Source organism: Rhipicephalus sanguineus, chromosome 2 (assembly GCF_013339695.2).
Source record: "Rhipicephalus sanguineus isolate Rsan-2018 chromosome 2, BIME_Rsan_1.4, whole genome shotgun sequence".
NCBI classification, from domain to species: Eukaryota; Metazoa; Arthropoda; class Arachnida; order Ixodida; family Ixodidae; genus Rhipicephalus; species Rhipicephalus sanguineus.
In genome coordinates this window covers 208582016-208596081 of record NC_051177.1, presented here as the reverse complement: position 1 = coordinate 208596081, position 14066 = coordinate 208582016, and the positions used below count along the sequence as shown (strand labels likewise).

The window sequence follows — 14066 nt, the reverse complement described above, 5'->3', positions numbered from 1 at the left end:
GTACAACTATGGCAAGATGCACCCACCAAATGGCAACTGGCATTCGCAAAGAACAATTTTGGGTACTTGCAGTCTGTGTTTCTAAAAAAAATCAAAGAAAATGATTCAGCACAAATCAGCCAATCTTTGCCAGAATGTGATAGCGTGTCATATTTCACATCTTGAAGCAGTACTTCACAGCAATCATATGATACATTTCATGGAAATGAAAAGCTTCACAATTCACAGTTGTTTTCTCAGACCTCATTGTAATGAAGTTGCATTTCAAGCGAAAATGGCTTTTGTATTAAAAAATTTGTAATGCAACACTGTATTAATGACAAGACCACTCTTTATTTACTTTGATTTTGATAACACTTGTGTAAAAAACTGAAGTAGATGTAATGAGAATGATAGGGGCAATTTCAGAATGTCACTCCTTTTAAAATACTTGCGGCATGAACAACTGCAACACTGAATCTTTCCGGGCTGTTCCGCAACATGGTGATGATTTTGTGGAAAATTAATTCATGATCGTTTCCCACAATATTTACAAGGTTACATGAATGTAAAACACTTTGAACTGTTATTTTTAACCAAAACTGGATCTTTTATCTGAAGTGGAACAAATGTTTTGTTTAAACACTCCAGTATTTTACAACGTATAATGCCATAACACAAAAATTGGGTTGCGAGATTTTCTCTTATCAGAGTCTATGGCCCGAATCAGTTACTACCACTGTCTGAATCGCTACACAAGTTAATTTGACTGTGTGCAACATAATGATCCTGCTTGGCTACACCAGTTTCTTATGAGAATTCATTAAACAAGCTCTACTATATATACTTGCTGTGGTTAACCTAAATTTGGTGACAACACCCACCACACAAAGGCAAGGCAGAAATGAGACAGCAAAATAGGGATTCCAAAAACTTTTTTTTTTGTTTGAATATAACATCTTGCCACCACAACATGAAACAGAATAGCAGGAACAGATATATTACATTTCATTGTAAAAGTAATAATAACAACACTTCTACTGAAAATGCGCCGTGTAGTGTTATCACTGGGCCGGTAGGTACAAAGGAAAGTGCAAGAGGACTTTAGATTGCCCCTCATGCGGTACACTGCGGAACTGAGAGAAAGCATGCGAAGGAGCATGCAGTCTTGGCAGGCGGCGGGTGAAGTGCAAATACCACTTCCAGTCAGCCCCACATGGGAAGGTCAGAGTAGTGAAAGACGATGCCCTCCATGCCAGCATAGGTTGTCACAAAAATGCCTGCGCACCCAATCTTGGATGTAATCTGCAGCTGTTTCAAGGACTGAGCAAGATGAGGGGCTCATGCAACTCTCTCCGCCAGCATTCATGGATCTGTACACGCTTAACGTTGCAGCTTGACTCATCTTGAAGAAGCAAGAAGCGACTGAGTGCATTTGCTCACTTCTGTTTACACTGCTCATTATGCCAACACTGTGGAAGACAAGAGTTTGCAGCCATAAAATAAGAGGTGTCCGCGTTTGCCTGTGCACGCACACGCACTGTACTCGATTTTATTTGCATGTAAATGCTCACTGCGATATACAGGGGCGATATACCAAACTCTTTTTATGGATGTTAGACACACTGCCACAGCTACCTTCAGGCAAAACCACAACTTTTTTGTGAAATGCACCTTGCTGCATACAGCACACAATGGTGAATTGCGGTTCGCTTGAGAAGAACAAAGAGGTGGACACAGATTCGGTTGGTCGCATACAGGCACTCTGTGAACATTGGACAACCTTACTGGTATCGAAACTACTTCAGTCTTTGTTGGATGTTGCAATATGTATAGAACAGCAGCAGTCTACCAAACATTTGGGTAGGCAACGCTGAATGTTCAAGGAACTCTGTTTCACAAAACTATTGCCTTGCTGCTTTAGTAAGCTACTCTTTGGCATTCACTTTGTTCAGTTTTTTGACAGCTGTGTGCATCCTATGGACTGTCCTGAGTGGTAGTTAAGTAGCCACTTAGCAAATCACTTGTATTTGACAAGGTAACGAAGACAATGAACTCTATTGATTGTGCAGAAGTAATTGAAGTGAGAGTTGTGACGATGGCTCAATTATTACCTGGTGTGCAACATGGTGATGCACCAACTCAATGTGAAGGAAACCAAGATTATGCATTGTTAGTACTTCTAACCCTGTCAAATGAAGTTAAATGAAGACAAATTTATTATGAAGGAGGTTCAATTAATTTAAAGCTCAATGTATCGTGCTCTTTCTTGGCCCCTAGTCGATACAAATAGTAAGACGAAGTGGTGTACACAATTGTGTACATATCATCTCAAAAGGTTAAACACACTGACTCCGGAGAATTGTTATGGCACACAGACCCCTTGTGCTGTGAGAAATTAAGTAGAGCCAAATATCACCCTAATTAGCACTATCCTGAGGTGAAACAAGATCAGCATTTCAAGCTGCAGTGCTTTCTGCCTGAACGAAGCTTTCAATAAAGCAAACACTTCTTTTTTCTTGTGTTTGGACGGAGCCCAATGTATGTACACTTGTGAGCTTTGCACAAAACATCTTCCTGGTGCAACATCAAATGCATAAACTCTCACACGTTCAGAACTCAAGGATGCACCGGCATTGCGGAACCCTGGAAGACTTGCCCACTGCACCTCTGCAACACCTCACGACCTTGCTTGATTTCTTTAGTCCCGCATTTAAAACTGGAACATGTTCACTCCCATATCCATTTCAAATTCAGATGACTCATTTGCAGGATCGAGCAAGGCTGTGTGGTCACCAAAGTCTTGCACCTTTTGCCGGGGGGCAGGCTTGGTGCCGTGACGGATCGCCATGTGCTGAGTGAGTTGATACCTTCAAAAGAGGGAAAGGCAGAAAAGCTGCAAGTCAGTCGAGGTAGCAGTAATTATGGCCATCGAGAAACAAAATCGGCAGCAATCAGGAAGTCATGCCGGATACATGCTACCACAAAGTAAGCTGCAAGGGAATAAGCTAGAAAGGGAGTGAGTGGCTAGGATGGTTGGTAATTCACGAAAGTGAGTGAACAGTGTGAAAGCAGACAAGGACATAAATGTTCTGAAAAAAATTCACATGGTCCGTTACGCATTCGCCTAAGACAACACGAAGAAGAGAGCCATCTACTTTTCTGCGACGTGAGGCGCCATGTCATTTTTCACAACTTTAGTCAAGAAATAAAAATACAAATCCCCATCTATTTGAAAAACAGGGCTCATTTTAGCCAACACATCTTTCCTGTCATGGGGTTATCTCAATTTGTGTTTTGAGCAGATGTCTGTCCGTTTAGCATGTACTCCACGTAGAGCACCAATGTGTTGCTGCGTATAAGCTATTTTGTAATAATTCTGCAACTGCTATTGAAGAAATGTGACGGTAGATGACGCAGTCACGTGTAAATAGTTTTATGCAAGATTGCATGTTATCGTACTATAAGACAGTTTATGTAAACTAAAAATAAAAGCGGACCTAGAATGCTACCTTGTGGCACGCCTGAGGTCACGCTTACATATGAAGGCTAACATGCTTAGCCATTGTTTAGGATGTGGAATGCTTTAGAAATGACAAGTGTGTACTCATAGTGGTATTTTAACAGTAAGTGGCACTTTTTAGGAAGCGGCTCACAGCCACATTCACTGAATTTAGTGAAAATCCGCTGCCTTTTCCTTGCTTATTTAAGTGACCACACATGCAGTCAGTTGCACAATTGCCTGTTTACCAAGCATAGAAACACCCTTAAAAAAAGAGGAATCTCGTAAATAATATTATTGTGGCACTCGATGTACTGCTGTACGTGATCCTCTAACAAATCCTTGTCTTGGTCTCCTGACCGACCTTTTGGCAAAGTCTACCTACATTGTTTGGGGTAGTGAATAGCAGCTTAACGCCTGCTCTGCGGCAACTTTCTTCAGATTGTGAGATATATCTTGTGCACATATGGGATTACCACAACCTTTCGATGTGAGTGGCTTTCAGGTGTTTTTGCTCAAGTCATGAACCAACCAGCCCAGATGTGTAACCTTAACAAAATTATGTGCTAAGATGTACCATACTTGCTCAATCATAACGCGCCCACTATTGTAATGTGAGAGGAGACTTTTCACTTTACATGAAAAAAAAAAAAATAAAACCATGAACGTAGTGTGAGGTGCTATGGCAGAAAAGCATTTTTATTTATGAAATATCACAGCCAAAAAGTGCACTTTTTGATCAGCGAGAATGCTCCATGTATTTTTGTCAAAGATGGAGTGCTCCCTGCTCGGCGAGTTCACTCGATATGAACACTTCTTAAATGAATGCACAACCGAATCAAGCAGGAGGCTGGTACACAGCCAATACCCACTGGACTCTGATGTGTAGCCATTATTACCCCCCTCCCCCTCGCTTAAGAAAGCGAAACAGATATTCTTGGTCAAGATCACCACTGCATACAAACGAAACCCCTAGTGCGATCAGAACATGCTGGAGAAATGTCTGAACCATAGCCTCAAGAAATCACTTTGCGATTGATTATTTTTGCTAATGTACATCGCAAAACCAGTGAAACTTAAAATTTCTGTTCTAAATGGGTGCATTGTGGTATTTTATTTTGGCTGGTATTCAGTTTTTGAAGTGGTAGTAAACTTGAGGTGATGACAATTTTGAAAAAAAAAAAAAAAAAGAAAGCTCATGTTGCAATAGAGTGTGTGCCCCACAACATGCAGATGGCAAGGTGCGGTGTTCGTTTGTTCCTTTAAACTTAAAGCTTGTGATACCAGCACGTGGCCGTGGCAGAGCCTGAATGCTCAACAGCACCTCTGGTTACTCTAGACGGCTTATACAAATTTTCATGTGTGGAGGAAGGAAAAAGGCTCAGAGGGAGTGCCATGTGTAAAGCCAAATATCAACTAGATAGCAGATCCTACACTGTAATGTACTGATGACTGAATGCAGCCCAGAAGCTGAAAATAAGCCTAGCTGCTATGAAGACAACAGATACAAGAAGCCTATTTGCAGACACTTGGCAAAAATAGTTCTGCATCACACATTGAGATGTGCATTGAAGAGTCTTCAAGAAAACAACTTATTTCGTTAGGTATTGCAAGACTGACCTGCGCTGGAAGCTCTTTGGGCAGAACTCGCATCGATGTGGCCTCTCCTTGGTGTGCCGAAGCTGGTGCCTGCGGATGGCGCTCTCAAAGCGGCTCACGAACGGGCAGTAATTACATTGCAGCAGCTTCCAGCGCCTGTGCGTGCCCAGAGAAAGGACACCAGAGCTTCCAGGAAGACCTGCAGGACAAGTATCGGAGAGAGAGGGGAAATCCCTTAGCACTGTACATCTGCTGACTTGGGCCGGCTGGAAGAGCAAAGTCAAGGGGGCATCTAAGTAGAGCACAAAAAAGCAAATTAAGTCAGCCAGACGAGCTTTAGATTTGCAACTAACTTTGTTGTTCAAGGGCTTTCACAAGAAAACATGCTTGTATGAACCCACAATTTCATGTTGGTGCTGCAATTCTTTACGTGCACCGATCCTTTGTTCAAAGAGGCTGGGAAGTGCCTCTTGTACAGAGCAAATGGCAAATTTCCATCAGGACTTCATAGGATCAACTTTACATGCTCACTTAAAGGCCAACTGCAGCGACTTTTTTAGGTCTAGGGATCTCAATGAAATTCGCTGGTTACGTTTCCTTGCAAAGTTCTGTCATTTATGCAAAATTATAGGTTTGAGAGATGAGCAAATTGCTTACAAATGAATTTTATTGATTACCTTGACTGCCTAGGCATTTCATGCCTAGATTGTCTCTTCACTATCAGATGGCATCGCCTGTCTAGGAAACTCAAGTTTGTGGCTATGGTAATCAGGTAAAAGGCAAAACGCTAACTCTAAGAAGTTTGTGGAAAAACAAAGACTTTCTTAATATTGTTATGGGAAGAATGCATAAGTTTGTGAACAAGAGCATTTAGTGTCGTGGCGATAGAATCGATGAAATTTAATGCAAGAAAAGTGAGGACTACCTGTCGCACGATGCGCAGCTTATTGTACATGGACAGACCCAATATAGTACGTTATATAAAGAGTTTCCATGCGATAAACCAGCACTGCTAAAAGATCCTGTTCAACTAGGGACATGGCACGAATGGCGCAGTGTGGTCACGTTTCCACTGAGCATCTGCTCTTCATGGATTTCGCAGCTTTCGTTCTTTGCACTGGCCAAGCTGACATGCCTTGCACGACTTCTGGTTGGTGCCGCTTAATACGTCGCACAGGGACAGTACTGCTGTTTGGTTTTGGTTTTGCGCCTTTTCGCTTATTTAATATTATTTTCAAATTTGCTGTGAATCTCTACTATCAGGCGCGTCACAGAAGCGTCTCAAGAACATAGAATAGCCAATACCTAGACATGGTAAAAAAATCACTGCGGTTGGCCTTTAGCCTGTTGCTGATCTTGAGCATGTCAGCAAGGTCTTATATTTGATCATACACACAAAATGCTCACTGCAATTTATAGGCAACGTTGCTGGAGTGAATGTTTGGCAAAATTCGAGGAGGAGAAGTGCAAGCATGTGAGGCTGGGGTAGAGTGACCAAGGTGTACGCAAACACGCTTGAAAGGAATGCAGCTGGTGCCCTGATGAAAACAAGTCCACTTGCCAAAACATTGGCTCCATGACATCTCGTCATTCCAAGCCTCCATCTACCTTTAAACGATCGCCTTGCTTGGACCTCTTTCTGCGATTTACACACACATGTGGGCTCAAGCTAAGTACTTCGGATGAAGCGGAGCATCGAACAGGGGAAAACACGTCTCAAATAGCCATAGCATATTACACAAGGTTATATTGTGAAAGTTTCAGTCTGCCATCACAGCTATATGAGACAAATGTTCTAACCATCTTTGCAACTTTTAGGCACGATATTTGTTTACACTATTCTCTTTTCTTTTTGTGCCACATTTAGTTATTTTTTTGACAGAAACCCCTTTACAAATAAGATCGATGAGGTCTGAGACTGCCTGCAACAAGTACCCACTAAAGAGCTCCAGCCAGGAATCGGGCAGCAAAGGCAAAATTTGTTAAGATTAGAGCAAGCTTTTGGCAGCCGTGGTAACCTAGAAGCCAAGGTGTTGCACTGGCAAGCACCAGGGTGTGGGTTGGATTCCTGACTATGGTAGCCATATTTTGATGGGGGCAAGACGGCAAAAAAAAAGTGTATTTAAATTAAGGCGCATGTCCTCAAGCGGTCAAAGTTAACTTGTAGCCCACTATGTGCGACTCATATTTGAGCCCAGAATTAACATTTTTGAATAATGTTTTAAAAAACTGGTAAATCAAAGAAAGGGGAAATAGATACATGGCGAAGTAAAAGTTACTAGTCAGTGCAAAGCTCATCTTGCTCACTTTTTCCATTGCGTACATATCCATTTGCTGGTATTCTATTCATATGCATCTCTTTACCATCATTGATTTTAGTTCATCAGCAATAAGGTTACATCGTAAACTTTCTTGTTCTGTGCAGCCTGCCCACCCTATGTGTTACCGCTTTTGTTCTGTTCCGAGAAAGTACGAAGTTTTAAGTGATGGCTGAAGGTCTTGTGCATAACGTAAAGAGCAACATAGATTTAAGTTAACTATGCAAGAGCATGTGGTTGCAAGCAGTTTCTCACAAAAATTGGCAGTGTTTCCAAAGACTTGAGCGCTACTTTCCTTTGCATCGTCACGAGGTGAAAGACTAGAACAAGACAAAACGTAATGTTTACGGTATCACAAGTGCAAACATGCCAAAGTGCAAAGTGTAAAATTAATATCCTGTGGACATAACACTACACAGAGCCACAGGTCCTCAAACTCACTCAGACTCGCTCAGATTCAGGTCTGGCTGTGGGGCTGAGTCTGAGAAAGTCCGGGTGAGAAAATCTTTTGGTGAGTTTGAGTCCGAGTGAGTCCGGTTGAGGAAAATATTGGTGATTCTGAGAGTGAGCTCTAATTTTTCTGCCGACCTATGCACAGAGGTGAGGAGAATAAACACGTTTTTTAAAAGTTTGCCTTGAGCCACACATCTTTTGTGATAGACATATGCAATTTACAAACAGTGGCACCGAGGTACGCATGTGATATACACGTGCAATTTACTGACCTTTATATGCGGCATGTAACAAGCAGAAAACATATAACAGCACCATGTGACAAGCAACGCTGTTTCTTAGGTCACAACAGTTTTTTTAAATGACCACACTAATGCTGATTTAGCCGGTTTAGGAATGTGTCCAAATAAGCTCGCTCTAAGCAGCTATTCTGTCGGCATCCTTTCGCAATCAGAAGACTTACGGAAGCATGACTGGAGCCTTAAGAAAAATGCTTTGGCGAGTGCAGTACATTTTTTATACGTTGACAGAGAACTCGTGTATCTGTAAGACGAGTCGCAATTCGTAAACTTTATACAAAAATTTCAGGCAGTTGGCAAGGATGGATGTGACAGACAAACTGAAATGCAGAGGTACAGCAAAATTTCGTTCGAGTTTGAGATTTCACACAAAAAGTGCAGAAAAGAAAAAATGTTCCACAGAAGGAGAAAAATTACAATACTTGCTACCGCCTGTGTGAACACAAGTTATCCTTGGATCCTTGGCTTTAGTCACATACAACAGAGAAAACACGCCTAAGCTTTATACTTTAGAAGTCATTGGTAAAAAAAAAAGCATCTGCATGCAATATGTGTCATTGATGTCTTGAGGCATTTCTAGCACACGGTCATCCTCTCAGCTTTACATGGTGCGTGGGGCAAGGTGGTGACAATGGTCTGGAAGAGAAAAAGAAATAAAACACATTTTGATTTGATTTGATTTGAAAAGCAAACTGCCACATTAAAGGCATTTCTAGACCTGGGAATATTTCCGTACTTAAAGGCCAGCTGCAACACAATTTTCAATTGCATAAAAACCAAGTATTGAATAGTGAGCAGCCATGATGTTTCAAGCCATGATGTTTGAAATATGTTCGAAGTACGAGTGCATGCATTGAGAAAGGCTTGCAGAGTGTCGCTATCTTTACACCAGTCTGTGATTTAGAAAAGCCACCTCTATTACCAGTCACCAGAAGCTGATACATGATTTGGAGCGTGTGGCTTTTCGGTGCATGACCTCAGAGATCGAGTGTCGCTCATAGCACGCTAAAAACTCTTGGAGGCCATGTGCAAGAGGTTTTGTCATATTTTTTTTAACCACTAGAAGCATGTTTTCTGCATAAGTGCCAATCGAAAGCTGCTAATAAGAAAAGTACGTTATTACCAACACCCTAGCTTTCCCGTGACCAGATAAAATATACGCTACTAACCCATTACTGATATTTACATCCTGAAATGTAGTTGGAGATTGCGTTTACATGTATACACAGCCCTACAAAACGAGTGGAATGAGGTTTAAAGAATGCAGTACTTGAAGTTTCCATAGCATTAGCAAGTTTGCATAAAATAAAGTATACGCCCCACTTTAAGCTCAAACACAAACTTTCTGAGTTTCCTTTCATTGGGCTGCCTGGGTCAATTATGTGCACTGTGCAAATATTTACAGAATTAACAAATACACTTACGTGCAGTATGCAATAAGCTCAAAACTAAAGATCTGGAAGGCATCATGAAGCCTACATTTTCTTGACTTCATGCATTCAACTTATGCTGTTAATGAGTTCAGCACTGCATAAAAACTTTAGAAGTTGACAATGTGGCACTTGCCACACAAAAGAAACGTGACAGCACCATACAGCACAGCCCAAAACATGGAAAACACTTGGCGATGGGTGAGCAGAGAGGAAGCATGAATGTAACGAGAAATTGATGCCTTTTTACAGCGACACAGAAGGTGTGAAAAGAATAATGATGATTGTGAAGCAAGCACACTGTAATGAATGTTTCTTAGAACTCCTTTGTCTTCTGTTTGGCATTATCTACGAGCTGCAGAACCTACAAGGCAGCTTGCCTGCGTTGCAGGAATTCATGAGAAATGGCAGCGTGGCCTTTCTTTGCACCAGTTGCTACATGCAGTGTGGAGTTTCACCTGTCTGGCCAGAGTGGCTCGTTTGGCTTCAGCAAAAGCCTGTGCGGAATTCTTGAAAGCAGTTCACGCAGAATGCGACAGAATCTAAAATGCACGAAAAAGTCAGTGGAGGGGCTACAAAGTGATCCAGCGACGTCATTCGGGTTTCTTCATAAGCCAAGCACACATGGGCCACTACATAGTACAACTAGCAACTGTTGCACTAACCGGTAGCAACGCTACTGCGCGCAAGTTCTCGCAGCGCAGAAAAAGCTGCCTCTGACATTTTTAAACGCATTCACCATATTTTCTCACATATAACCCGCACGAAATATGCACAAGAGCTAAAGTCATGGTGTGGGTTACACAAAAACTTCAGAGCGCAAGTTGGTTTCATGGCAATACACAGATACTCTTTTTTTTTTGTTTTATTTTTCTGCGGTTTGCAGTTGGTGGTGTGGGTTACGAGTAGGGCTCCGTGTTTTCAAAGTTTCATTTTTCTTGAAATTCTCAGTTTATTTTTTGGCAGAAATTGAGCATTTACCGGAGCTTAATTTTCGTAAATCTCCAATTTTCCAAAATTCAGAGTTTAATTTTGCATTATTCTCAATACTCCAATATCTTAAGACGAAATGCTATCTGAACACGAAAATGTCAGAACACACTAAGCGTATTTTGGTCATTTGGAAGGTTTGAGTGCACAAACACATGTACACACAAGCACAAACACTTGAATAGAAAACACCTAAGTTTATGAGCATTACAACCTTAAAGCTTGTTGCAGTAGACACAAGCACACTTTACGAGGTCCATATATTGGATGTCACCAGTGCCGCCAGGAGACTGTATACCAAGATGTGTTCTTGCGCTCCCAGGGGCCCTACATACACCGACGTCTCTCGCTCCGTGCGCGACAAGAACTTTGTTAAATGTGCATGGGTGCAGTCTACGAAATACTGTTGACATGAGGTGAAATTTATATTGGCCATGTCTCAGCGACCACTTAGAACATGCAATTTGGATAAAGAATGGAACAGTGTCATATTGATAGTTCAAATTGGAGTTTAGAGGATAAATCCGAATTTTATAAACTTTTACCAGAGAATGTTTATCGGATTTTTTCAGATTTATCCGAAACATGGAGCCCTAGTTATCAGCAGGGACAGCCTATATGCATGAAAACACAGTAGATCACAATACCAAAGACACCCAGATGTTCAGGTTGCACTGTAACAAGAAATTTTGTTAACTTGGTTTTAAAAATGACGACGGCATGTGGTTTTTAATGCGGCAAGAACAAAGTGCGGCCAAAGAGTGCCACGTTTCAAGAATTAAATTAGGTTTATAGCTGTATGGTCGTTCAATGCTTCAGCATGGACTACATATTAAAAGGAGTCAAGAACTAAATTTAGAAAGTTTCAAGAGTTTTTACAGCATCTTAATGGCTCAAAAGCCAGAGCATGCTTTTGAAATCTGCAACATAATACTAACATGCAGGCACTGTAGTTGTACTGCGAAATTCAAGAAATAAAATTCCCACCTTTGTTTCCACTTTTCGTATTCATACTCTTACTGCAAGTGAAAAAGCAATTCACCAGTTTAAACAGAATAAATGTTGCTCTTTAGTGTCCCTGCAGTGACAATGTCTAGATTACCACAACAACGCTCATCATATGTCACACTAAAAAAAGTAAGTCGTACTTCCCTCCTCCACCTTTGCGATTGTGGGAGAGTGTACGAAGGTCTTGAAGACCACTAGTCGAAACATTAGCTGCACCGATACCCCCCCAGTTCAAGGATTTTTTATCACTAAAAAAGTTGGACCACTTCCACTCTGTGAAGGCGGGTAGAGATGATGGGCGCACTCCCGTCTTCGCTCTTGTCGGTGTTCTTCATAAGCGCACTGCTCCTTGGGCACTCTCACAATGTGTGGTCGATGCGTACTTTCCACGCACAACCACAACAGCACAGCACCTAACTCGACTGACACTGTGAAACGCGTACGGAAGGAGCAGCACTCCACTGCAGATTTCTGCAAATCATTCCATGCTGCATCAGCCCACCTTTGACCCATCCACAATGTCAACCGATTACATCATATGACGTCACAGCTCACTTGGAGGAGGTCATGTGGTTCTTCTTTTTTCAGTTCATGGACGGACATGGATGCTGCAAAATCAAGAAGGTGTGCCATTTACAGCATCGCTGTGAGAGGGATCACCACCAATGATGAAAAAGCAGGAGATTCCCACATTTCCTTTGCTCCTCCTTTTTGCTGCAAGCCTGTTCAGTGCACTGTTCCACACTGCTAACAAACAGTACTTAAACTGCATGGTACACTGGGTACATACATTCGCCTTCAACGTAAACCTCTTCTTTTACATGCTGAAAGCACAATACGATCACAAGGCACCCCATAGTGTGCGTTAACTTGGTTATGGGGAGTCAGCCCAGCTTGGTACCCACTAACATGGACTTGTTTGACATGCATGTAAATCAAAGTACACAGGTCTTCTTGCGTTTTGCCTCCATAAAAATGTGGCTGCCAAGGCCGTGAACCACACTTTTGTGCTTAGCAGCGCAGCACCATAATCGGGGCAGGTCTCAGAAGTTTTAGGTTTTACGAGAGTGTACTGCATGTGATCTCAATTCATCAAAAATCAGCAAATTTCAACAAATCATTGACTCCATTCAAGGGACACTAGGACTATGAGTTAAGATGAATAAACCATTCCTCGAAAATTCACTTGGCAATGAATGGTCAATACCGTGGAAAATGTGGTCTGAACTTTGCTTTCTAGACTTTCACACTGAACCCTTCATTTCGGTATTTTAGCAATATCATGATAATTATGAGAGACCTCATACTAGGGCCCTTTTGGTTTTGGAACAGTCTGTAAAGCTTGGTAAAGAAGACGTTTTGGTTCCTTTAGATTTCAATACAAGTCCTTGCCAATTACATGTACAATGGGTAGAATGAAACAGCATCAAAAAGCAAGCTGGTGTAAAAGGACGCACACCTACCCATATTTTATTTTCATGTTTGTTCAGGCATTAAGCAAGAGTGTGTTCTGAAACAAACTCTGGGTATTTTACATGCCAAAAGCAGAAATCTGATGTAAGGCATGTTGGAGAGGAGAGTCTGGTTTAATCTGACCACTTAGCGTTCTTTACTGTGCCCCTAAATTTAGGTACACATGCGTTGAAGTAATTCGTATGCACCAAAAAGTAGCTGCTGAGGCTAGGATCAAGCGCACTACATTGAGTTCAACAACATGCTGTCACAGACACTATGCTACCCTCCTCATTTTCACAGAAGCGTATATATTATTACAGCTTGACTTCTGCCTAAGCTTCCTGCTAATGAAATATCTGGAAAAGCAGTCGTGAGCAATGGACTCCCCACCCATTTAGCTACTCTGATGTAATCTTTAGAATAACTTGTTTTTACTCCTCCAAAAGAAAAGAAAAACATCCTAGCAACACCTGAAGCACTCACAGGCAATGCTAGGACACTTGTTCAGTTTAAAGAAGCAACTAAGCGTCAGCATTAATGGGACAAAAAAGGCAAACAACATTTTCTGTTAAAGTAAAAGGTCAATGCTTGGGAACATCTGAAATATCAATATTTAGTCCAGAAGCGCTTTAGTTATTGGGAAATTGACGTAAATGGAGGACACGATTCATGCCACCATCGGGACATTCCGGCATGTTATTCCGATGACATCGTAGGCCCTCAGTATCATTAATCATAAGTACCAAACTACTCATAAATAAAAAAAAGAAAAGAGCATCTCAGTGCACAACAAAATGGAATAAAATATGTCATCATTTCCGTTTGATTTATGGAAAACAAAAAGCTTTTTGACATTCCCCTTGATAACGATGTGACTCGTTCAAAAGTTACGTTCTCGCCAGGCTGTGCTAGCTCAGCTCCACTGCACTGGCCGTCGGCCAAATGATACGCCACAAGCCCATTCTTGGAGGCAGGCAGTTTGAATTGTGGTAACGGTATGCGGACCCACTAAAACATGACTTTCTTTCAAAAT

At 41.6% G+C, this 14066-nt stretch overlaps 1 long non-coding RNA gene across 1 annotated transcript; it reads right to left on the bottom strand.

Annotated features, from left to right (window-relative positions):
- Nucleotides 1-293: 293 nt before the first annotated feature.
- On the bottom strand, nucleotides 294-7967 carry LOC119384030 (uncharacterized). The gene is made up of 3 exons (XR_005181832.2): nucleotides 7654-7967; nucleotides 5102-5279; nucleotides 294-2849 (listed from the first exon to the last, which is right to left on the bottom strand). It is a non-coding gene; the product is annotated as an uncharacterized LOC119384030 (long non-coding RNA).
- Between the last annotated feature and the right edge of the window lie 6099 nt (nucleotides 7968-14066).